The following is a 24,117-nucleotide window of genomic DNA, read 5'->3' as shown; positions in this document are numbered from 1 at the left end:
TTCCAGCAAAAAAAATTATGGAATCCTGCTACCTCGTGCTATAAAAACTCTACACTAAAAACACTACAAAGACTGGTCCACATCCCCTGAGCTGGAAAAGGACAACTCTCCATGGCCAGCTCTCCATGGCATACAACTCCACACAGGGAGGACAAGGGGCTCCCTTCATAGAGTATTCCCTGCAGAGGGATGACCACATAGAGTTGTCCCACGGAGAGCTGTCCCAGACCCCCCGAGCTGCTTATAACCTTGTGTTAGCACATGGGCTGCAAGAAGCAACAAGATGTCTACATAAAATAAGTTTTCAAAGGGAAAGGTAATAGCATGGTTTTGCTGATTAACCCTGATAGCCTACTGATGCCTTCTGGACTACTCAGTGTAGAAAAATAGTGTTATCAAAGGGGGCGATTTCTGCTAAACTAGGGTCAACAAGGCCCTAGATCAAGCCTACGCAGCTCCTGCTTTTATAAGCATCTCCAGAACATAAAATCCCCCAATGCTATAATCTTTCTAAGGCTCTTCTCATCTCTTTAGAGATGCTACTTCTGTTTTATAATGTGAAACAGATAGAGAGCTCCTAACAGATTCACTTATTTTATTCCTGACCATTCAATTATTTATATAGTTTAAATAGCACACTTCTGCAACACATTTTCCTCTCGTATTATTTTTGAAGCTATTTCACGTAAGTGAGATAAGGTCCCTTTTAAAACCACTGGCTTGTTAGGTGTTAAACACAAGTAGTAAATCCACTTTGTCAAATTGCCCCATTTATAATATTTAATCTTCCTTCTGTAATCAGGAGAGCTGAAGTACACATTCAGAGTTGCCTTGCTTTGACACAGTTCTTTTATTACTGTCTCTTTTCCTCACATAATGTCCCACAGCAGCTGTGCCATTATGATGATGCTTTCTCTTCTCTCTCTCTCCTCTTTTTTTTTTAAACAGCCTCTCTAGCACAAATAATTAAAACATGTATTTACCTTCCATCGTTTGGCTGAGACTAAGAGCACACTTTGGGGGAGGGGGGCAGTTGTTTGCTTCTTTTTATTTTATTTCTGAGCAGTGACATATTGATGTTTCGGATAATAAATCATTCCAATTTGTTCATGCCTGCCAACAATGGTTTTAATCTTCATTTACGACTTGCAAAGTCCGTTTTGTTGGAAGCGTTTGATAAAATACTCAATTACCATTTTTTTTGCACTGCAGTTCAACTGCTGTGCTGATAAAAGGCTCTAGCTCAGAAGATAAACTGCAAATAATTCCTGAAGAACAAATGTCAGAGGCAGTTTACAATGAATGGGATTTTTTTTTTGAGCAGATTATTCTCCCACCAAAGTGACAGGGCAGCTCAATATTTATTTTGTTGAGAATGTCATTTAAATATTGTTTGACACCTGCTCCCCTGCAGTCAGCTCTCAGCACACTGCACTTTCAAGGGGTTTAGGAGTGAGGTCTCAGCTCTATGCAACTAGTAAGATGTTTCAGGGATGCTGTTTAAAAAGTAAAAATGACTGTTTCCACGCATACTGTGCAACTCTTGCCAGGTAAGTAAGCGAAGTAGCACCAAGATGTGTGCACTTGCACACTTCTGCGTGTTTCAGTACACATAAGAATTCACAAAACACAAGTGAGAAAAAAGTTTTCAACTTGCCCCCATACAGCTTTTCTGACATTTAATCCAAAAATGCTCATGTCAGATCATTTTCCCTGCTTTGCCTTCCACTGGAAGGAGGGCAGGTACCCCGGTTTGGGGGAACCCCCACAGTGGGAATGTTGCAGATGGCACCGCTCGACAATTGAGAGCCCACACTGCCACAATTCACAATTCCCCCAGGGCTTCAAAGTCAAAATGCTTTGGCTTGGCAGCGGTTATCGCTCCATCACCTGGTTATCTCAGCATAAAAGGATCATCCGTACATTATTTTCCCCAAATCAGTAGCTCTTCTCAGTCCTATAAAAATCAAAGCACCCTTCCAAAAGCCATCTACTATGTGTGTGGAACGTATGTGAGCGCACAGGGAGGGCAGCGCAGCACAACAGCCAGATGTGCCCAGAACATTCCAAGGAAAAGGTCCCTGTCTTCTCAAAAAGCACCTAATTATGTGTTGTTATGACTTTAATTCATTAAGGTAAATTATGTCTGTTGTTTCAGGCTCTTAATCTGTTTCCAGCTACCTTGGTTTATTTGTTTCAGTTACTGTTTTTTTCGGTGCTAAATCACGCTGGTTCACAGGGATTCAGAGAACGCGCCGAAGGGAGAGCCCCCCTTTTATCACAACAGGCCTGGAAGAAGAAACACACAGGCAGGACTGACATAAGCCGTGCTGCAAGGGAACGGGAGTGAAACACAGGACCAAAATGGGAGATGTATCTTAATCTAACACTGCCTGAGGTGTAGCAAGCCCATTTGAAGGCCACAGACTGCTAAATCAGGTCGAAGAGCTATCCTCACTTCAGGGACTTCTCTACTCTCACAACCGGCAGCAAGGAAAATGATACTGAACTAAAAATATGCTTTCAGTTAGTACATTCATGATTTCAAATGCATACGTGTGAGTCTAAGTAGTTATAAACCTAACTATATTCATAAAGGACTTCCTCTACCGATTTATATATCCATTCACCTATAAAAGGCAAATAGAAAATAGGAACATACTGAGAATTTTCTGAACTTCTCTTCCCACTTAGGAAATTTTTGCTCTTCCCTTCAACAAAGGAAGGGAAGTTCAGGTCAGGCAGGTTCAGACTGGATATCAGAAAAATATTTTTCACAGAAAGGGTCCCTGGGCAGTGGCAGAGGGTGCCCAGGGCTGATGGGGGTGATGGAGTCTCCATCCCTGGAGGTTTGTAAAAGACAGGTAGATGAGGTGCTCAGGGATCCTGGGCTGCATCCAAAGCCAGCGTGGCCAGCAGGTTGAGGGAAGTGATTCTGCCCCTCTATTCCTCTCTTGTGAGAACTCACCTGGAGTACTGTGTCCAGTTCTGGAATCCTCAATGTAAGAAGGAGATGGAGCTGTTGGAACAGGTCCAGAGGAGGCTACAAAGGTGATCAGAGGGCTGGAGCATCTTCCATATGATGACAGGCTGAGAGAGTTGGGGTTGTTCAGCCTGGAGAAGAGAAGGCTCCGAGGAGATCTTACAGTGACCTTCCAGTACCTGAGGGGGCTACAGGAAAACTGGAGAGGGGCTGTTCATAAAGGCTGGTGGGGACAGGACGAGGGGGAACGGGTATAAATTGGAGAGGGGCAGATTTAGACTGGACATCAGGAAGAATTTCTTCCCCATGACAGTGGTGAGGCCCTGGCCCAGGTTGCCCAGGGAAGCTGTGACTGCCCCATCCCTGGAGGGGTTCCAAGCCAGGTTGGATGGGGCTTGGGCAGCCTGAGCCAGTGGGACATCCCTGCCCATGGCAGGGGGTGGAACTGGATGGGCTTTAAGGTCCCTTCCAACCCAAACTATTCTATGATACTATGGTTTAGTGGCAGACAGGAATGGTTGGACTCTATGATCCAAGAGGTCTTTTCCAACCTGGTGATTCTATGATTCTATTAAACAGAAAATTAAAACTTACGGATGAAAAAATAGAGAAAGATGTTTTAATAGATAAAATACTCATTGAACTCCCTTATAAAATTATAAGAAACATTGAGGCTGCATTGCAATAAATTAAGAGAGCACTATTGCAAATGTTCTGACCACAAAAAGCAGACAGAGACCTGAAGAAGCCATTAATGAAGCATTCACTTAATTTTAAGCACGTGCACATAAGTCTGAGAAACAATCAGGACACGTGCAGTAGAATCTCTAGGACAAGAAGATGGTGACTGATCTCCTGGCTTCCAGGGTTAACAGCACTGGGTACAAGCTGTTATCTAATAATAATATGCATTATTACAGAGACAAGATGGAGTATCCAACTCTCCAGGGTCTCTGTATGTGCACATGTACACATGTATAGGTATCTGTACATACATGCTTTAGAAACCCATAATTGCTTTTCACAAGCCCCTCAAAAAGTATCGAGATTAATGAATCACTGCGTTTCCAAATCTCTTATTTTTCCTCCTTGCTCTCCGTTGCTCAATACAGACATCATCACTTCTCCGCCACTATAGCGATTCTGTTCGTCATGCCTGAAACAACTACAGCAAAGAGATTAAATACAATCTATATCCACATAAATCAATGAATAAATGAATCATGAAATTAATATGTAAATTGTGTGTTTAACCTCTATTTATACAGCACTGTCTGTCACCACGTAGTAAATCTAAAACTAATTGCAAATTCACAACTCTGCAAAAAGAACACCATGGTAAAAGCTTGACATATTTATTAACTAAATGTTGAACTACATTGAGTAAGTAATTAACAGTCATGCCAGAACAGGGAGAGGAAATTATATTTAAGCACAGATGTCACCTGTATGAAATGGCTAAAACTATTTTAGATTAGATTTTGATATTAATCAAAGAATACTCCTATTTAATTTTTGACAGACAAATCTGTTTCCATTTATTCATGATTCCATTAAACACTCTGCTTTTAAACCTGAATGTCATGTCCATTCTCAGTCTGATATGTTCCTTTTAAAAGAAAACGTGAAGAAGAAAAGACTCAAAAGGTAAGGTTAAATGGTAATAAAATATTTCTACAGCCTAGACAAAATCCCCTCAATAGACCAGAAAAATAATTTTCTATTAGGTCAAAGTGATTAAGTTGATACATAAAGAACTGAACATAAGCCTTAAAATACAATTTCTAATTTCATTCCTAGGTATTTCCAGTCCTTTTCGATAAACAACAAGCCCTTCCAATTGGATGATTGTGACGTTCCCGATCCGCGAGCACCAATACAGACATCTTCTCCGAGTTTAATTTTGTTCTAAAATAGGAGTGTATTTAAAAGGCAATCAAAATAGATGTTACACGACAGCACACACACAAATGGGTGTTTATAGCTTCCAACAGACTGGTCAGTAAGTTCTAACATGGAACAAAAGGGAAGGGAGATATTTTACCTCCAGCCAACTAAAGTTGACGGACCAATTCTGTGGCACAAGCTAAGGGAGCTAGCTCATCAGGAGTACCTGTTGCTGCCAAATGCATACTGTATTGTGAAATCTGTAATACTAACCCTTTCTGTTTAAAATCCTCAGCTGTGGAAACTGAGCAAATTCCATAAGAATCAACAAAAACAAAGGAAGTTCTATTTGCCTGTGAAATCTGATTGGCCTGATTCCTCTGCCCTCCTTGCCTCCTGACCTTCAGCAGGTCAATATAGACAGTCTATGTGTACGACTCCCATGCACGATGCAAGCACAAGACAGGTTCATAACTGTGGAACAATGAACCCTTGCTGAATATTAGGACAGCAAAGTGAAATCAATTCTATAATAAATACGTATTTTAAAACATAGTAACTGGCTGACTAGGCAAACCTGCTTTTTTAGCAGGCATCATAAATTCGAAAAATACACCAAATACATCCCAGTGGATTAAAATGGAAAATGCGCACCGCAATGGAAGCAAATGTCCAATGCCTGGACAGGAAAAGGGTGAGATCCTGAAACAACTGAGACTGATGAGAAAGCTCACACAGAATTTTATGCACTTAATGTTTCCAGGTTCCTAGTAAAATAAACTCAGGTAAACAGATAAATTTTACTTCATATGAAATTTATAGACTTAGGCTGTCCCCTCATGGCAAATTTATTTGGTACCCAGCGCTCCTCACACTGCTTGATGAAGCTACCTGAGCATTAGTACACCCATTTCACAACCAGCAAATCAGGGGCACAAAGAGATGAGGTGATTTGTCCAAGGTCACAACACGAATCATTTATAGGGCCGGCAACAAGACTTAAGTTCCTTGACTCCTGGTTCCGGCAACTAGACCATGGTGCCTTTAACTGTATTACAGCAAACTATTCATTGCCTTATCAATCCGAGATCCAGAAGCACTTTAAATCATGTGAGGATTATGACATCTTTATGGGAGAACAACACTTCATTATTAACCTGAAAACCTGGGGTAAAGAGCAGGAAAAGCTCCCAAAGCTGGTGGGAAAGGAACCATGCAGAAGGCAGGCTGATCAGCTGCGATGCAGCATAGAGAGGCAAACAGACAGCCCAGTCCTGCTTCATTTCCAGAGTATCTAAACAACCCCCAGCTGTTTGTATAGCTTAGAATTTATATTAGTGCTTGTAAAACGCGCGTCTAAAAAGACAAAACATGAAAACCTGCTGCTTCCTAGTCACTATTTCTTATCCACTTTCTCATCTCTTACCTCCAGTTTTAGCAGTTTCAGGCACACAGAGAAGAGAAATAATAGCCTGTGATCTAACTCCTACGGCTAAAAGAAGGAGCAGTGGCCAGAGAACACAGCAGACGCAGCCAGCTTAGCAACTCGAAGTTGGAATCAACTATTACAATGTTCCTGAATAATAAATCAATTGGTGTAATCAAGCACAACTTTTCAAAGTCAAGCCTTAAAATAAATTAAATAAGACCATAGAATCATAGAATGGTTTGAGTTGCAAGGGACCATAAAGATTATCCAGTTTCAACTCCCCTGTGATGGGCAGGTTCACCTTCCACTGGAAGGTTGCTCAAAGCCCATATATTTTCACAGCAGATAATTTCATTGTATGTAATGCAGAATTCCTTGCCAACATCAACCATTCTGTAACTCTTGTTGTTTCCATTCCCTGCACTTGCATTCATCTCCTGAGTGTCTCTGAAGAATCTTTTTCAGTTCACTCTCACTAACTTACAAGTGCCCGGGTCCCTTTATAACCAGACCTTTACCATTATTTGTGTATCATGCAACCTCAGTCACGAGAACCAACAGCTTGCTTGTGAAAGCACAGCCTCGCCCTCACCTTCCCAGGACGCTGCTCAACTTCATGAAGCTGTCCTTTTTTTCAGTACAACTTGGATGCTTCTTCCTCTGTTTTTCAAGTAGAAATGAGAAGTCAAGATAAACAACACAGTGATGATACTCTGACGTTCATCAAGATTGGCTTGTTCTTGTCCTCTGTATTAAATAGATAAAAGAACAAAATTCCCCTCCCCTAAAAACAAAGGTCACTCAGGACTGTCCGCTTTAGTCTGGAGGAAGAAGACTGTATGTGCAATGCCCAACGCAACTAAGTGTCCCACTGGGCACTGAAGGGATTCAAATGGTTACTCATAATAAAGCCAGAAGATACAGATTATACAAACAAAATAAAAAGTACCATGTAAAAACAAACACAAAGAACAATAAACACAAGTAATGAAATGCCAAGGGAAAAACAAATAAGAAGGGCTACAAGAATCTGAAGCACTAGGTGAGACAAAGACCATACAGACGATGAAGAGACTAAACCAGAAAGGATGGAACACACAGGTCAGAGAAGGCAGAGAAACTTCTAAGTAATGAAGAAAAGAACAATAAGGAAACATATCCGAAGACATTTAACAAGAGGGATGAAAGTAGTTAAGGTTGAGTTACAGTTATTTTAACAGAGCGCTCTCGAGTCTATCGGAGGCTTCCCACCACTGTCACTGCAGAGCAGATCCCCTGTTACCCACTGCACGCCGAGGGCAACACGCCAGCCTGAGCACAGCATAAAAAAGCAAAGATAACTCTATGTAACAAGAATTATCTAGATGAAGTAAGAGTAGAGCTTCCTGTAAAGATGCCACTATTAATGCCTTGGCTCAGGGCACTGGCAAGACTGTGCCTGGAAAAGTATGGATCATCTGAGTTTTAAAAGGAACCCGATGTTTTCCCTCCCTTCTCTACACCACTCCTCCTCTCCATCTCTTTTACAGACTCTTTCTCTTCATCAGCTACATTGTTTTGTCTGGCCTAGTATTTCAGATTTAGCAGTCATCTTAAATTAATTACTGGCCTTATAATTCAATAGTTTTCATCTCCTTTCTATTACTTGTTTTTGTTATTCTCCTATACATTGACAATATCTTCTCACACTTGTCACACTGCATTACACACACCCACTCTTTGTGCCAAGGTCATCATTAATCCCTGAAAACTCAATCAAACCCATCCTTAGCCTGATCATTTCAAACTATGTTTTACATCCGTAAGCCATTTTCCCCACTGTTACCTACCTCTCCAGGAATTTCCTATACCACACGCTCTATGGAAGCCCAGATAGCAGAGGCAGCCTTTCCCATGTCTAGACAACCAGTAATCTTACCAAACATAGCTAACAAGTGAGTTTCATACAATACGTCCATGGAAAAATCACATCATAGCTAGCTATCCACTTTCCTGCCTGCTTTGAATTACATTTAATAAGTAATTTTATTTCAAGATCCCCTAGCAAGTGAGATAAATTACTACATCTCAATTTCCATGTTTCTACTGTGGAATCTATACTGACAAGCTATCTAAGCTTAATCAAAGCTCGTATAAATTTACCAAGACTTATTAATGTATCCTTATGTATCTGTATTTAGGAACGAGAAGGGTCCAAAATACACACTTTACTAGGGCAATAAAAACATAGCAGTTCACTAGTTTTGCCACTATTTAAGAAAAACAATGCCAAGCATTATTTGTAGGACTCCCAAAGCATTCTGAGAAAACTCAGAAGGATTTAAAGCAAAGCCTGTTGTAGTGCTTCTTCATACCAAACATCAGATGAAACCAAGCTACCCAAAGGATGCAAAAGCGGCAGCAAAAGGGAGGAGGGGGAGAAGGAAAAAGGAAGAATACTGCTTGCATTCAGAGGCAGTTTTCCTAGCAGTGCTTGTGCGACATGAGCTAAGCCTCTACTCTCAGGGACATCCATCCGAGCAGCCAAGCAAGTCTCCGGCACATCAGTGCTGCAGCATCATTTCTTAATACTCCCAAGTCCTCTTTGGAAACAGCTGCTGAGGGACTTCCCCTCCAGGGGGAGGAGGGACTGGACAATCACACCACGTTCACTTCTTATCACAATCTGAAGGCAATGAACAGGATCTCCTTTTCCCAACTTTCCACTGCAGCACGGGCAGCTGCTCCCAAGGACTGTCACCACCTCGGACCTCACTCCCCACACATAAATTTAGAGCAGCCCATCGCTACTGCTCCGAGATTAAAAGCACTGCGGAAGGGAGACAGGAGGTGCCATAAAGCAGCTTGTTTCCTTCCACGGCCAAGGAGAAGACTGGCACACTGCTGTTTTTCACATCAGTAATGGGTCCGATACTGTTTCCGCAAGAGATTTATGTTAAAAAGATAACTTTCCTCACTTTTCGTTTTCATTTCAGTTCCTTTCTCTATCCAACATTTCATTCTAGGAAGGAGAAAGAGCTGCTCATTTCTGCAGCAGGGAAGAACAATCTTAGATTTATAACGTGTGAGGAACCCATCACCGTAATAGAGCAATCTTTCCCCCAGACATCTCTCCATTACTGAAGCTGATGTCTCCCTGCCCTGATGCCACTTCTGGACTGATCTGTCAGCCCCAACACAGGGCTAACGGCACCGCCAGCTCGCACACGCATTTTTCATCTTTATCGCACAGCACGCTCTACGGTTCTTCTTAAATTCTTCAAACGCAGTTTCACTATTTTAATTTTTTTTAAACAAACATTTGAATGAAACTGTACATTTTCAACAGTGGATCTCACGTGACATTATTTTCCATCTTATTTTATGATGAAGTTATTTTAGTTTCTATGAAAGGAAATAATGGGTAGAGATGAAGGCTTCATTCCACTGCACTGACAACACACTGGCTGGAGAAATGGGGTAGTTAGTAACGTAAACGGGATGTATGTAAGCACAGCTGGTTTGGGAGCATCATTTCAGTGGCAGTAATTCATGCTTTGCCTTTATTTTGTGTTTTGGTTTATGATTTTGATTAGCCACTAGAATGAGCTCTCTTAATTGCTTTCTGCTAAACTGCTTAAAAGCAAAAAATAATTTAAATCATGTGATCTCTATTAATTTATCAGATGTTTATGACATCATTAAATTAAAAAAATCAACACAACCTTAAAAGTTGCTGGGAACCTTCATGGCTCCAAAGGAACAGGAAAAGAAGGAGGGGAAATCATGAATCCTCCGCAGCATTTGGTCATTAGCCGTTCTCAAATCCTGTATCACACTAACTTCTTCCATTGATCCATCTCACTTTTTGTGTCCCAATTCAAGGTTTTATGTACAAAATACATATTATTACTGGTATTAAATGTCTACTCCTTTCATTTCCTGCCATCCTAGCACTCCCTAAATTCAATGTATATTTACTTACCAAAAAAAGGCAAACAAAGAAGGGGGGGAAAAAAAAAGGCAGAAGAGTGGGAGATGCCTTCGAGAGCTGTACATTAACACACAACTCCTTACATTCCTGAACATGATATAAACTTAGCATTTACCTCTTCTGTCAAGATGGCTTTAGAACTCTGTTTTCTAGAGCTACTTAGATTTTAAATTTAAAGCTCAGATTTGTTAAGAAAGGCTTTCAGAAGGTTTTGTATACATAGCCATCAAAAACCAACATGCAAACTCTTCTTTTAGTCAAAATCAACAAATGAAACTCTTGAAAGGCAGTTTAGGAATGGGAACCTACTGAGGCTACGAAAACTGAAACAATCGCTGCAGGATCAAAAATACATAATTAAGCTGAAACAAAGGTTTTCACCTAGTAATTTTTTCATTAATAAAAACTTGCAATGCTGAAAATAGAGTTTACTTTCAAAGCTTTTCAAAGCCATCTCCTCAACATTCACCCTACAGGCACCCAACACGATACCCCAAAATCATCTTATTTTTTTCTTTTCCTTAGCAAAAAGGGATTGGTAGCAACATGTGACATTTCCCAGTCCATTTGCCACAGACAGAACACCACAAATATTTCTAAATACAAAACCTGGAAATACCTCTATTCCCACACACCCCAAAATTTACTTTCTGAAAGTGGTTTTCAACACAATACCTCAGAAAACAGCACAGTATTCACCATGGGAAGCCCACCCAAGAAATGCTCCGCAATCAGCAAACTCCCATCACCATCTCTGGCAAACTCCCAGCATGTGGTTAAAGCAGAAATGGTGAATCTGCCCTTTGTTGGAACTCCATGGAAACACTCTCCCAGCTTCAGCACAGATAAGCAAGTTAATCACCTGATTTAAAGGTAGGCTGCTCTTTATACCATCTCTGAAGTAAACTGACAGCCGTTAGGCTTTTACAGTGACCGTGCCATGATCAATGCTGCAGTCTCAGGTGTTAATGCTTCATCTACCTTTAAAAGCAAATGTAATAACCCAGAAAGATCAATATTCTAAGTTCTTTATTCCGTGCTAAATTACTGTGAATTCATTGCATTATTACTGAATTTCATCAGTGACATTAACCGTAGTCTAAAAACGTTAACACCAAACGGTCCGTTACAGTCATCCTTCGGTACGAACTCTCAACCTCCTACAAAACATACACCTCAACAGCGAGGATGCATCAGAAAGTGTTTTGGCAATACTTTTCTTAGTTGTGCAAAATTCAACAATGGAATAGCTGAAAAGCCCGAACGACTGAGAACCGCGAGAACAGCAAGCAGCCTCTCAGCTCAAAGTTTATGGAGCAACTTCATGGAGGTACACAGCAACATCCCAGTCTTTTTGCTTTCTGAACAAAGGGCAGTTGTATGGGTATCCTCAGTATACAGGGCGGATGAAGAGGTGGAGACCCTAATCCATGTACTACTTGCATTTTTCCCCGCAAGGATTTTACTTAACCAAAATTCAAGCATGAGTTGTTGCACAGTGCTACACTACAGTGCGGTACCACTAACAGCGTTGTGCTGTCACGCTGGTTGCTCGATAGCCTTGTGGAAAGCTTTTATTCATTTTCATTTCTTTTTTAAAAAGCACACAAGTACAGAATGTCTCTGGCTTTCCACTACCAGCTGTTTGGAGCGTCAACAATAGCTTTCAGCTGCAATGAAAACTGGAAGATAACAGTCCAGTTCAACAGGTCAAACATCCTTCGCTTATGAAGAAGTGGGTAGAAACCCAAGAAATGCAACTCAAGAGCTGATGTTCCGATTTACGCTACCCCTCAGTATTTGTCACAGCTTCCCAAAGCCACGGTTCAGTTCAAACATACTCCAGTACAGCATTCCTCGCATAGCTAAACAGTCCTAACAAGGTTTGCACGTGCTGGAGAAGGTGGGCTTGTTTTTATGAAGAACAAGGCAATCTTGTTTTAAAGGGAGAAAAAAACCCACATATTTTAATATAACAATGTATGTTGCAGCCAACTCAACTAACTTCTACAAGGAAAACAGTCAGTATTAAAAAGCAGAAAGCACCTTACATTTTGATTAATTTGATACTCTTGCATTATGCATAAAGCCACTCGCTCATTCTGCCTTGCAAACTATTATCTAAGAACAGATGCAATCAGAGTAAAAAAGTTTATTAAAGTAAACACAATCCCAGCGTAACACACTCATTACTGAAATACCCAATGTTGGGTAATAAATGGGCTATTTCATATAGATGTAATAAATATTTCCATAGACATATCTGCTGTTCTTAGAAAGTTTGAAATGCATAACTATAAAAAGCTTTTCTTGGTGTCCGTCTAAGTGGATGTCAGCCACCTACCACATTTTAGACATCTAGACGACCTCCCAAGTAGGAAACAAGAGTGCTATGATTCAGCAACGGCACAAACTTCTTACCAACCCAGCATAAAGCCAATCCCTAGTTTTGGTGTCGCATTCTTATACCTCCTACTGATGGTAAAGCATCTGCAAACAAATACCTTACATAACCTGCTGGGAAAGGAAACAACTACAAACAAAGCAGGTGCAGCAGTAAGTGTTCTCCAATAATAGATGGGCAATGCCACATAGCAATTTCACAGCAAGCCATGGGGTAGGAATTACTCAATCTCCTAAATCTGATGGATGAACTTCCTTAACACATGATAAAAATATGAGCACTGCTTTCTATCAAAAGTTGTGCAGCAGTTTCATGCTTGCAAAATGCTCATGTCACAACTACAATTCCTGCTTCTACTCCCCAAATTCTAGCTTAATGAACCTCCAAGGCTTATCATACTTGCTACTGACAAAATTGGATCAGTCATCCTAACGCAGCCTCTGGCCACAAGCGAGAAACTAAAAGCAGTTCATTAGCAACCAAAGTATATCAAGTGGGGCACGTCTCAGCTCTCGCCCAGCTTCCTGGTCATAGATACCACATCTGCTCTTACTTCTGTGGGCCCCAAGTCCGACCCAGGAGTTTTCTCTGTTCTTCGGTATGCTTCTACAGCAAAAGGCAAGGCAAAGGGTATCAGTGCTGGCTGGCTCTTTATCTCATACGGGTACACTCGCACACCCTGGAGATGAAATCAATCACTCCCTGGTGCCACCCATCACAGCAGAGTCTCACAGGACAACTGTCACAACACTGCTGGGCAGAGCTAGACAGCGTAACCCAGGAGCACACTGCATCCTTCAGCTTGACTGCCCACCCACAACGGAACAAGTGCTACCCAGCGCCAGGCACCCCACAGCACCACACCAGGATTGAGGAGAGCACTTTCCCACCCACACTTCTTTTGTTGTTTTGAGTGCTTACCATAGTTTTATGGGAATTTGGTCTGCACTGCACTGACTCCCCTGTAGCCGTATAAATACCCACGGCAACATCACTCCAGCCAGCACCAGAGCAGCCAAAGCACACCAGGAGGGAGCCCGGTGAAGCAGAGCACAGTTTGTTCCCCAAAGGTTTTGCAGCCCTGAGCAACGAACTCCTGTATGTCAGCTGCTGCAAGGGGCCTGTCCAGCTGGTTTAAAGGCAGATTAACTAAGACAGAGACAGTCGCTGTTAAATACACTAATACTAAAGAAAAAAAACATTTAGGAAGAATACCTTGACTTTAAGTGTGTGGAGAAGAGAAGGCGAGGAAAATCAAAGCCCATCTGCTCTGTTGAGCAACCTCAACTAACAAGAAAAGGATGGTGCCCAACTACTCCAGGGCAGAAGCTCAACTCTGGTAATACTACTGTTTGTTAAAAGCCTGAAAAATGATGTTCCCAGACTCTGAGCTTTGCTTAATTAAGTGGCAATAAAACCAGTGCTGTTAATAAACTTGTTTTGTTTGGAAAGTAACCAAGTACTCTTCACCCTCTAAAAACCTTTCACTTTTTATTAACTCACAATATTCTAAATTACCTTCAATTTTAGCTTATACTCTTAAAGCCAAATAAAAGCCCCAGACCTTTCACGTAACACGAACTAATTCCTAACAAACATCCACTTTCACATTACGGAGCCTAAGGCCCAGGCACATACATGAACTTTAAGAGATGCATTATCTATCTTTTTTGGTTCTAAGTATGCTCAGAGTAGTACACACACACATCTGTGCATGCACACATAAAAACCATCTCACGCGTCCATGAAAATTTCTGACCCTTCTTCACCAGTATTTCTGCAAATGCTGCCTCTGTGAAAAATGTAGGAGAGTAATGAAATTCCTGGCTGAGGCTTTAATCTGCAGTCACTCCTATAACAGAGGGGTGGATCAGAGAGCATAATTTGCCGTTATCGTACTGCTCATCTCCTGTGTTGACAATAGAAATCCTCCTGTTAGTTTTTCTTAGACAAACGTGACCCCAACCTGATATGACACTATTTTTTCAGCTGTGTTACAACAGTCTTAAACCAGGTGCTTTCTAAGCTGCATTTACCCCATTTGGGGAAACTTTTGTGCTGCTATCAGCAAGCTAACTCATTAAAAAACTTTTTTTTGGTTTGGCCAAATTTGTAGGTTTATAAATGAAGTAATATGCACTAACTTCTTGACATTTTCCCATTAGTAAAAATATTTGACTACTACATGTTTTTCATACTTTTAATTAAAATATTTAAGCATGGATTTTCAGACTTTTCAAGAAACATCAGTAACATTCCAGCATAAACTGAAAGCATTAATGTGTTTAAAACAAAAAAAAAAAAATCTTTATTTTCCTTTTTAAATACCTGATAATTAGTGGTTTCTGGATGGTTTTTGGTAGGCAATATATATATTTTCTTGGGTTTATGTCTGCATATTCATCAGTCTAAAACAATTTTAGCCCCTGGCTTCTTTGGTATTGTGCTTTAGTACTTGCTCGCACTAGAATTTTGCACCATAGCCCTCGATTTATAGCCCTCATTTAGCCATCATGCTATTCAAAACCCTGACTTTAAATATCCGCCACACAGATATGAGTAACAAAAAGAGACAGAGTATAGCTATTGTGCCTTTAAAGAAAAGCAATAAACCATTCTGCTTGCTCTCCTTCATGTTCTTTAATTCATTTCATTTCATTTTAACTACCCAGAACAATTTCACCAGCCATTAGCCTGGAATGAAACCTTACAAAGGCTGATTGTTGTTATAAAGATGGGTCCCGGCACTCCCTCCCCCTCCTTTTCATAAGTTTTAGGACAAATAGGCTACTTCATAGCTACAGCTTTGTTTTTTAAAGGGAATTCTCGCAGTGCGCACGACAGACAAACAGATTCACATCCTCACGCAAATGATTCCAAGACACCATCGGTACAGAGCTCAGAGCCCCAAACTGAGACCCCCTTAGAGGAAAGGGCCAACAAAGGGAGAGTCCACAGGGCTGTTTGCCACCCAAGGGGCACCAGAACCTACCCTACACACCACAACCCATGTCCTGGCCCTCACATCTTTGGGAAGGAGTCGGGGTGGGAGTGGGACACAAAATGCTCACCTGCACTATGGCCAAGTCCACACATGAAAAGAAGTGAAGCGTCAATTTTAAGAGCACGTTTTCCTATTTTGCAAAAATAAACCTTCATGAGTGTCATTTCTGAGAGCCTATGCCAAGAAAATTGCACGTTTTTGTCTTCACTGCATCCATGTTTGGAAAACACTCTTGCAAAGAGGAAAAATAAATACAGACGTGCTATTTATTCCCGTTTGAGAAGTGCACACCTTGTCTTTTAGCAACCTCATGGAAAGCTGTGAAGATAGACATTCATTCCAAAGCGCTGCATTCATTATGTGTTGGATTGAGCCCCTTCTAACAGCCACTGGCGTTTCCCCAGGCCTGGACAATCTGTGTCACACGGAGGACCTGTAACCACCACCCCTTAATTTAGAAAGTACATGTATGCAGCAACATCCCCAGCGAAATGTTCACAACCCTGTCCAACTCAGAGGTATTTTTGATCCTACCCAGCAAGCAGATCAGAGAAATCTCTTCCAACAAAGTGTCAACATACTGTCTGCACAGCCAGCTCCCTCCTCAGGCTCTGTATTATGTGGTTTGTATTATTTTTATTCCTTGGTTAAGTGTCACACTTGTCAAAAGAGTGAACACCACTTTTCCATAGTAACACAGTGCTGCGATGGAAGTTGTGAAACCTTCAAGACTTAGATATTTCCATAAATATCCAGTATCTGCTTAAACAACACGAGTTCATAAATGAAAGGAATGGACTTCTGCGTTTTCTTTTCTAGAAAGTCATCTAATATCCGCTTCCTGAAATTTGGGCTTTTTTTCCTCTTCTAAAAACAAAGTTTAAGTATTCAACTGGTATTTCTTACATCATTCCACAAGGAAAAAAAATTACTTAAAAGAAAATCAAAGTAATGAGACAAGCCTAAAATGACTTATGTAGTGACAAAAAACTTGGAACATGAGATTCTGTTGAGTGTGAGAGTGTCTATAAACAGAGCTGCTTTATCCCATCTGAGCTGTTAGTGGTGATGCCAATAATCAGAGTATTTTAAAGACGGTCTCTGCAAAACTGCATGTTTTACTATTGACTTCTAAATTACATAAACGCACACCACATTAAAGTATATAATTTCAGAGGCACCTTGGCTGATAATTTTAATTGTGTTAGGACTTATTTCATTTTCATACAACATAAATATATACAAATCTATCAAAAGAAAAAATAAATAAATATTCCTCTGTTTGTCTCAAGTACATCTATTTCACCAACTCTGTAAACAGAACTACAGAAGCTCTAACCCTCTTATGCCACACATTTGTGTCCAGTTACGCTGCTTCTTGCCATGTTCTCTCCCCCCCGACAGCCCTCAAGAGTCTGAAAAGCATTAATTTCAAACTAAACTTGAACCTGGCTTTTCTTAAATATGTATTTCTGGGACGTCCCACTAGGCTGGGACATGCGTTGCACAGGCATTATTGACACCTGACATCACAGTGACCTGTGTGATGAAGCACTGCGCACGCTGAATCCACACTGGTTCAGATGCAGCCAGCTCTGTACACTGCACCTAGGAATAAATCCAAACTTCACATGGCAAACAGGCAGAGCACAATGGCACGCACAAAGGCGCTTACCATCTTCTAGACATTTACTGGTTTCTTCACACTCGCTCAATACCAAGTCAATGTCACTAAAGCACAGCTTTGTTTTAAACGAAGAAGAATTTGAAGGTATAAGTGATCTTGCACACCTTCTCAGAATGCCAGTAACCACTATAAACCAAGAAATCTCACCAACTGCTAACGCTTACCTCCATGGAAAGTAGACAAACGCAGTCTTCGTACCGTTTAAAAACAGATGTCCCATACTGGTAACAGGAGGACTGGAATCAAACTGCAAAGTCAAGAAAATATTTACCTTCCATTTTAACAGAAGCAAGAAGGGAGCTCAGATCCAAGTGCAGACGTAACATCAGCTTTTCTTGTTTGTACAGAGCCGCATCTGATGAAATCTCATTTCTCCAAGTTTTGGTTACTGATTTATCTTATATGGAACCAGTTCTATTCTGCGTATACAATACTGTAATTACTTGCTGCATTACCAGTGAGTCAGAATCTCCGAACAGCAGCATGTACTGCTTCTCGGTTTGAGATTAAAAAGTTGTGAATACTGCAGCTCAGCTCCTCTGCCTATGCTTGGCAAAGTCACTCTTCCCTTCAGATGATAATATCTGGTCTTGTCATGCTGAAAGTACTGCAATAAAATATTTCCCATTCAACCTCGTGCAGAGTCTGATACAAACTTTACCTGAGCAGAATACATGTGATGTTATTAAGCCACACAAATAAATGTATCTGGGATTTTTTACAAACTTCCACCCACAGAGCAATTTAATCTGACAGGACATCAGGTACTGCCAGAAAGCAAGTGGCGCTCCTGAACCTTCTTCCAATTATATCATTCACAAAAGTTATCAAGCTTGACAAAACCAGTAGAGAAGTTCTACTGTATTCACAGAATTCCACAGACATGAGCTGTATTTGCTCCCTTGCACATGCCTGTGGGTTTGATGAACCCCACTGATTTCACCAGAACTTTTGCGTGACCGAAAAGACAGTCCAGCTTCTCACTCTGGAGCACATTCAGAGCTCGTGGCATCTTTCAGACATCACCGCACCGAATTAAAACATTCGTGCCTTATGATACTGCTGTATGATCAAACAGTTAACACTGCAAGATTAATCATGACTTTTTAAAGGAAATACTGCCGTATACGCTTCTAAATGAACACCCAGTCCTTTGCCTGACATTCATTTTAATGGGGATTTCTCGCCTTTATGCACTTCATGCCTTGTAGCCATCCTGCTTCGTGCTGTGACATCCTCAGACACCTCAATTAAGCACTATCAGTACTTCTCCTTCGAACTACCTAAACACTCATCACTCACAACGGGAGAAAATACTGTTCGCTTCCAGCTTCACAGTTTTCATATAAGTACTGAGAACTGTTAAATTGAAATACAGTTCTATCCCACAGGATAAAAGGATCAGCAAGAATAACTCTGTCCCAGAACAGACTGGTGTTTACATTTAGACAGCACCATGCAACCCACTAGGTACTAACAATTAAATATTCTAACATCTCTAGCTTCAACACACTTTACATGTCTTAATTTCCATTCCAAGGCTTTAACGTTAATTACGACAAGTGCAGTAACTCACTAATGGCTGAGGCAGAGACAGGTTCGTAATTTATCGTGCCCTGGGCAAGACCTCAGCATTTATGAGATAAACACTCAAAAAGTGCAAATCCTTCTTCTTCTCTAGATTGCTTTAGGTACATATGATCGTACATGAATATCAGAAAAGTCATCTAACAAAATATGATGGAATAGATGTTCAGATCAAGGAGTAAAACAAACATTTTTAAAATTATTGTAATGCACAATAGAATCTTTATGTCCATTAGAATCTTTTATGTCCAGTACAGCATCGCTACTGAGACATTAATATTCCACCTCATTTTGATTATCTGCCTGATGGGCATTTTAACATACAGCATTTTTTGTGCAAGAGAAACGTGATTTTTTTCTTCCTTTGCAGTCAATTTCTGGAGCACAGAGCAGCAGATCCAGGGAGGCCGGCCAGGATATGTCAGTGGCAGGCAGCACAGTGTGGTCATCTCAGCCTCACCCCACCACCCACCAAAAAAAAAAATCCTATCAATCTAAAAAAGAAGACTACTCATTAAACACAAACTCCAAGTCAGATCGAGTTTGTGCTTCCTTCTCGCAAAGACAGCTTCTTGTTACAGCCCACCAAGCACTCTGGAATTCACAAGTTTCACTCTCTTCACTGACGGCATCGGTAAATCCACACAATGAAGCTGAAGGTATTAAATGCTAATCACAAAGTGGCCACACAGGGATGAAAGTGGAGTTAAGACACCAACTCTCTTATACCAACAGCCTGGATCACAGGTATTGACACAGAGTAAAACGGCTTTTACTGGAGGGCATGGGATTAGGAAAAGTCTCAGCTAATTTACAATGCCAACTTTATAAAAGAAACTATTTTCACGCACACAATTATCAGAACTTTTCCTTAGAGAGTAAGAAGGAATTCAGAAGCACACTGCAACCTTAAAGTAAGAACTATCGTAATTATCCATGAGGGGGGAAAAAAGTAGTAAAAAAACTGGTCTAAACAAGTAGAGTTTCTACGCAACAGCTTATTTGCCCCTTCCATCTTTGCTACTTACAGGGACACAAAACACAGACTGGTACTCGGGGAAAGCAGCAATAAGCAATGTGTCTTCTGGAGCACTGTTTCCTAGTTCAGCCCAGTCCCACAGAAGCTGTAAAAGCTTCCAAGTCTGCTAAATCTCCTAATATTTATTCCGCATGTTAAGGTGCTACATAAGCAGTATTTTTTATTTTAAAAAATATCCAAGTTTTATAAATAGCATTGCAATTGCTCGAAACCATGGGATGCAGCCGTCTTCTGTTGTAACCATTGAAAAACCCAACTGAGTTCTGCAGGCGCAGGTCCCCTCCCAGAGCAACACGTGGGCTTGAAATCACTGCCTGTAAATGCCCAAATCCTTGCCTGAAATCTGTACAAAAGCTACCTCTGGACTTCATCAATATTGGGGAAGTCCCACATAACATCCTGAAGTAGAGTTTGACTTGCTTAGAGATGAGTGAGGTCATCATACAGGACTGTGCAGCTCCATCAAAACGTGCATCTCTATCACGTTCCTGCCTGTGTCCGAGGGTAAGAGTGTGGACAGCAAACAGAACCAAACCAAGAACCACAGCAGCTCAAGAACACAAAGCTTTTAAGTCTCACAGCTCCCCTAAAGATGCTATTTTCAAACTGTAGAGTTCAACAAGAATTCTAACCCAAATCTGAGGACATGATTCCACCTCTTGAGCCTCCGGCTATCACCTCAAGTTTGCACTGCACCGTAAATTGCAAACTCATGCAACTCCCATTACTTTCAATGCATCTGTCAGGGACCATAGGTCCTCGCTGCCAGTACACCTGGCCAGGCAGCCCCTGCGTATGAACACACTCCACACTTCTCAATGAAGACAAAGAAGTTTCCAGCCATCTGCCCCAGGGAGGCTCTCCACAGCCCTGGAGTCATTCTTCACGTGTAAAGCCTGGAAGACATCTGGTACAGGGACAGATGAAATACAAGCCAGCTTTACTCATTAGTCAATATTACTATTAATATTAAAATACAATGGTGAAGAGGGGAAGAAAAAAAAAACACAACAAAAAAACCCCAACCCCACACATCAGGAAACTGAAATGGGACCAAAACCACTGTAGGCTTCTTAATAATGTTCTCTGTATTAAACTGCTAATGACAGATATCTGCAAGCGATGACACTCGCCGAGAAACTACTTTTACTATGTAAATGACGGTATACAAGGCACAAACCTCCTTCTTGGTGAATAAAGAGGCAGACTATGCAAATGAAGTAAAAACATCACCACCTCTACTATGACCTTGCACTGCCCAAGTTCACTCTTCAAGCTGCTGCATAAGCCTAAAATCTGGCATCTGCACTGGCAAAATGTGCTAGCATGTTTTCAGGTGCAAAGCAGCCTCTAAAAACCAAAGCAAGTTCCATGAAGAAAGTGGAGACAGATACTGTTTGTTGTTATTTAAGCAAATATTTAGTTTTACAGGTGCTGAAGTCGACTTAATCGGTTAAAACATACACTGGTTCTATAAAAATACCCCAGAACAGTAAATCTGCAGAAACAGAACATTACTTAATACACTGATTAACTGCAGCTTGCTTAATTGCATTATTTAAGTCATGAATATCTAAAACTGTCAGATGCATTTAATTGAAATACTATCCCTAGAGCTAAACCCTGTGTGCTTTTTTAATAAGACCCACATTGTCCATGAATAGCTCCCTGCTCCACTTCCATGGAAAACTCCACAGAACAAGCGAGGGGGCAAGTGGAAAGCACAGTGCAGGGGAAGGCGGAGAAGAGGTATTTGTTCTGAGGGGTCTAGGTAGGTTTGCTTTGGGTTTTTCTTGTTCTACATTTAGTCAAGTGATCTTTGTCTCTTTTGGGGTTTTTCTAGTATCTCAAAAAGTAAATCTTCATTTATAAAAAAAAATGAACATTCCTCCTCTCTTCTTTCCTCCTAACTCTCCTCACCCTTCCTCCACCTCTATTTCTGAGGTGGTTTTCATTAATATGAAAAATTCAAACAAAATTCAAGTAAGTCTAAGATTAAAATCCAAGCAAAAGCACTTTCTGAAAACATAGATTTTTTCATTTTAAAACAAATTAAAAAAACCCTCCGAATATTAGAGTCAATTTCACTCTTTGAAGGGTTGATAATGCTTTATTCCAGCCCACTTCATTGCCTAGCAGCCTTCCCTTGCTTCCCACGAGATGGCTCACCAAGGGTGACACTTTGCTGCGTAGAAGTTTCGGAACTCCAGCCAGCTTCAGCTGCCCATCAGTACACGGTGCAGACGTCAGCTATTTCCCCATTTCTTGCTTCCACCTCAGAAAATTCTGATTAATCAGCATGATGTTGTTGAAGGGCTTCCTTACCCTTGGATGCAAACAGGCATTTCGTCTGTCTGCCACCACCTATTCCTCCAGCCGTTTGTTGCCTGCTCAAATAAACGAAAATAACACCTAAAGAGTTTGAATACTTTGGTGTAAATGGGTCAAATGAATAATGGCGTTCACTTAAATAAGGCAGAAAAATCTCTTCATTTCCAGAAACCATACTGATTGTAAATACTAAATTAATGGCTTTCTCTGTATTAAAAAACTGTTGACAGAAAAACAGTAAAAAGGAATTTTCTAGATAATACTCCTTTTGTTGTGAAGCTCACAAAAAAAAAAAAAAGTCTTCTACCTCCCTGATTGAGCAGCTACCTCTCCCTGGCAGGGATCTCTCATAACCTCAAATATCACCTACAAAATGCTGAGTTCAAATGGTTTCCTATTGGGCATATTTTTTAATATTTACTTAAAAGCAAGTAGTATCTGCAAACTGGAAAACATCTACAGTAACTGCACACCATTCTGACAGTTTAGACAGAGACTACTTCGATTTATCATGATGTTAAAACTCTGCAATTTGCAAGTGCAGTATACAATTCAGAGCATAAGTAAAAAAGTCAACACTAAAATTCCCACCGCATGTACAGATCAGAAAAATACAGCAAAATAAGTGCATAAAAATACTAGATATGTCAATAACATCTGTCTGATGAAAACTTAACCACAGACGAAATGCTGTTTAACACACTTAAGACACTATGTCTATCAAAAAAAAAAGACACCAAAACCACAACAAAAGCACACACAAAAAACCCCTTTGATTCCTTATATTTTTAGAATTTTTTCCCCACTTGGTGGCCTGTAAGGAAAATGAAAACAGTTAAAGTAATACATGCTGGATGAGATATGTAGTTGAAAAGCTGAACAAGCCAGAATATACACTTGGATGATTTGTCTTTTTGTTATTTGCCTTAAGATCTCTACCACAAAAGTTCTACCCAACATATTCTTGCTAGCAGCAATCTGCACCAAAATTAGTCTTTCTCAAGCAGCAAGGGTAGCACACACGACAATCTCGATGAAAGAAGCAATTAACAACTGCTACAAAAAATAATTATATATAAAGATGCTTTGAAAGACAATACTCTATCTAAAATGACCTCGCTGTATTCATAGCACTGATAAAACAGTTTTCCTTTAAAAAAATGCCGCTTTTTTATTCATCAAAAGAGAAAAGCCCCAAGGTCACCTGTCAATAACAGAACAAACCCTCAGTAAATCACAGTGCTTCACAAATAAATTCCTCATCAGTAATTAAAACCAGGCCTCTCTGGCCCTGTGTTATCAGCTCATCAAATTCATTGCTCATCTAGAATAACAGATCCACATCTGCAGTCATTACAGCATGCCAGATAAATCAATCCTCTCAATGATGCTTTGAGCCATCCCTGCTCCCTTTTAACCAGCCCGATATTTATTTCCCCCTGACACTTCTGACATTCTATTTACTGTAGGCAAATGGAACTCATACGGCACCTTGTAATGGCTTTACCAAAGCCCATTGTGGGGCATATCTTTGAAGACTGATGGTCGCAATAAACAAGGTTTTATGGTCTAAGTGTGAGCTTCCAACTTCTTTTTTTCCAGGAATTTGACTTCTGCAGTAAAGGAGCTTTATTACATTTGATTGCAGGTGGAAAAAGCTATACCCACTTAGAGACCTGTCAGCTAAAAGCAAGCAGAAAACCTTTGAAATAATATTATTTTTGTAATTTTATTTTCACATTGATAACAATACAGCATAAAGCTTCTCCCCGTCAGGACGTGGACAGCCAGCC

At 40.6% G+C, this 24,117-nt stretch overlaps 1 protein-coding gene across 6 annotated transcripts in view; it reads right to left on the bottom strand.

Annotated features, from left to right (window-relative positions):
* DACH2 (dachshund family transcription factor 2) overlaps nt 1-24,117 on the bottom strand; it is a 272,249-nt gene that overhangs the window by 222,105 nt on the left and 26,027 nt on the right. The gene's annotated exons all lie outside the window — the stretch shown is intronic.

This window comes from Cuculus canorus, chromosome 10 (genome assembly GCF_017976375.1).
Source record: "Cuculus canorus isolate bCucCan1 chromosome 10, bCucCan1.pri, whole genome shotgun sequence".
NCBI lineage: Eukaryota > Metazoa > Chordata > Aves > Cuculiformes > Cuculidae > Cuculus > Cuculus canorus.
The sequence above is the reverse complement of the archived record's forward strand: the minus strand, read 5'-3'. Positions and strand labels throughout refer to the sequence as shown.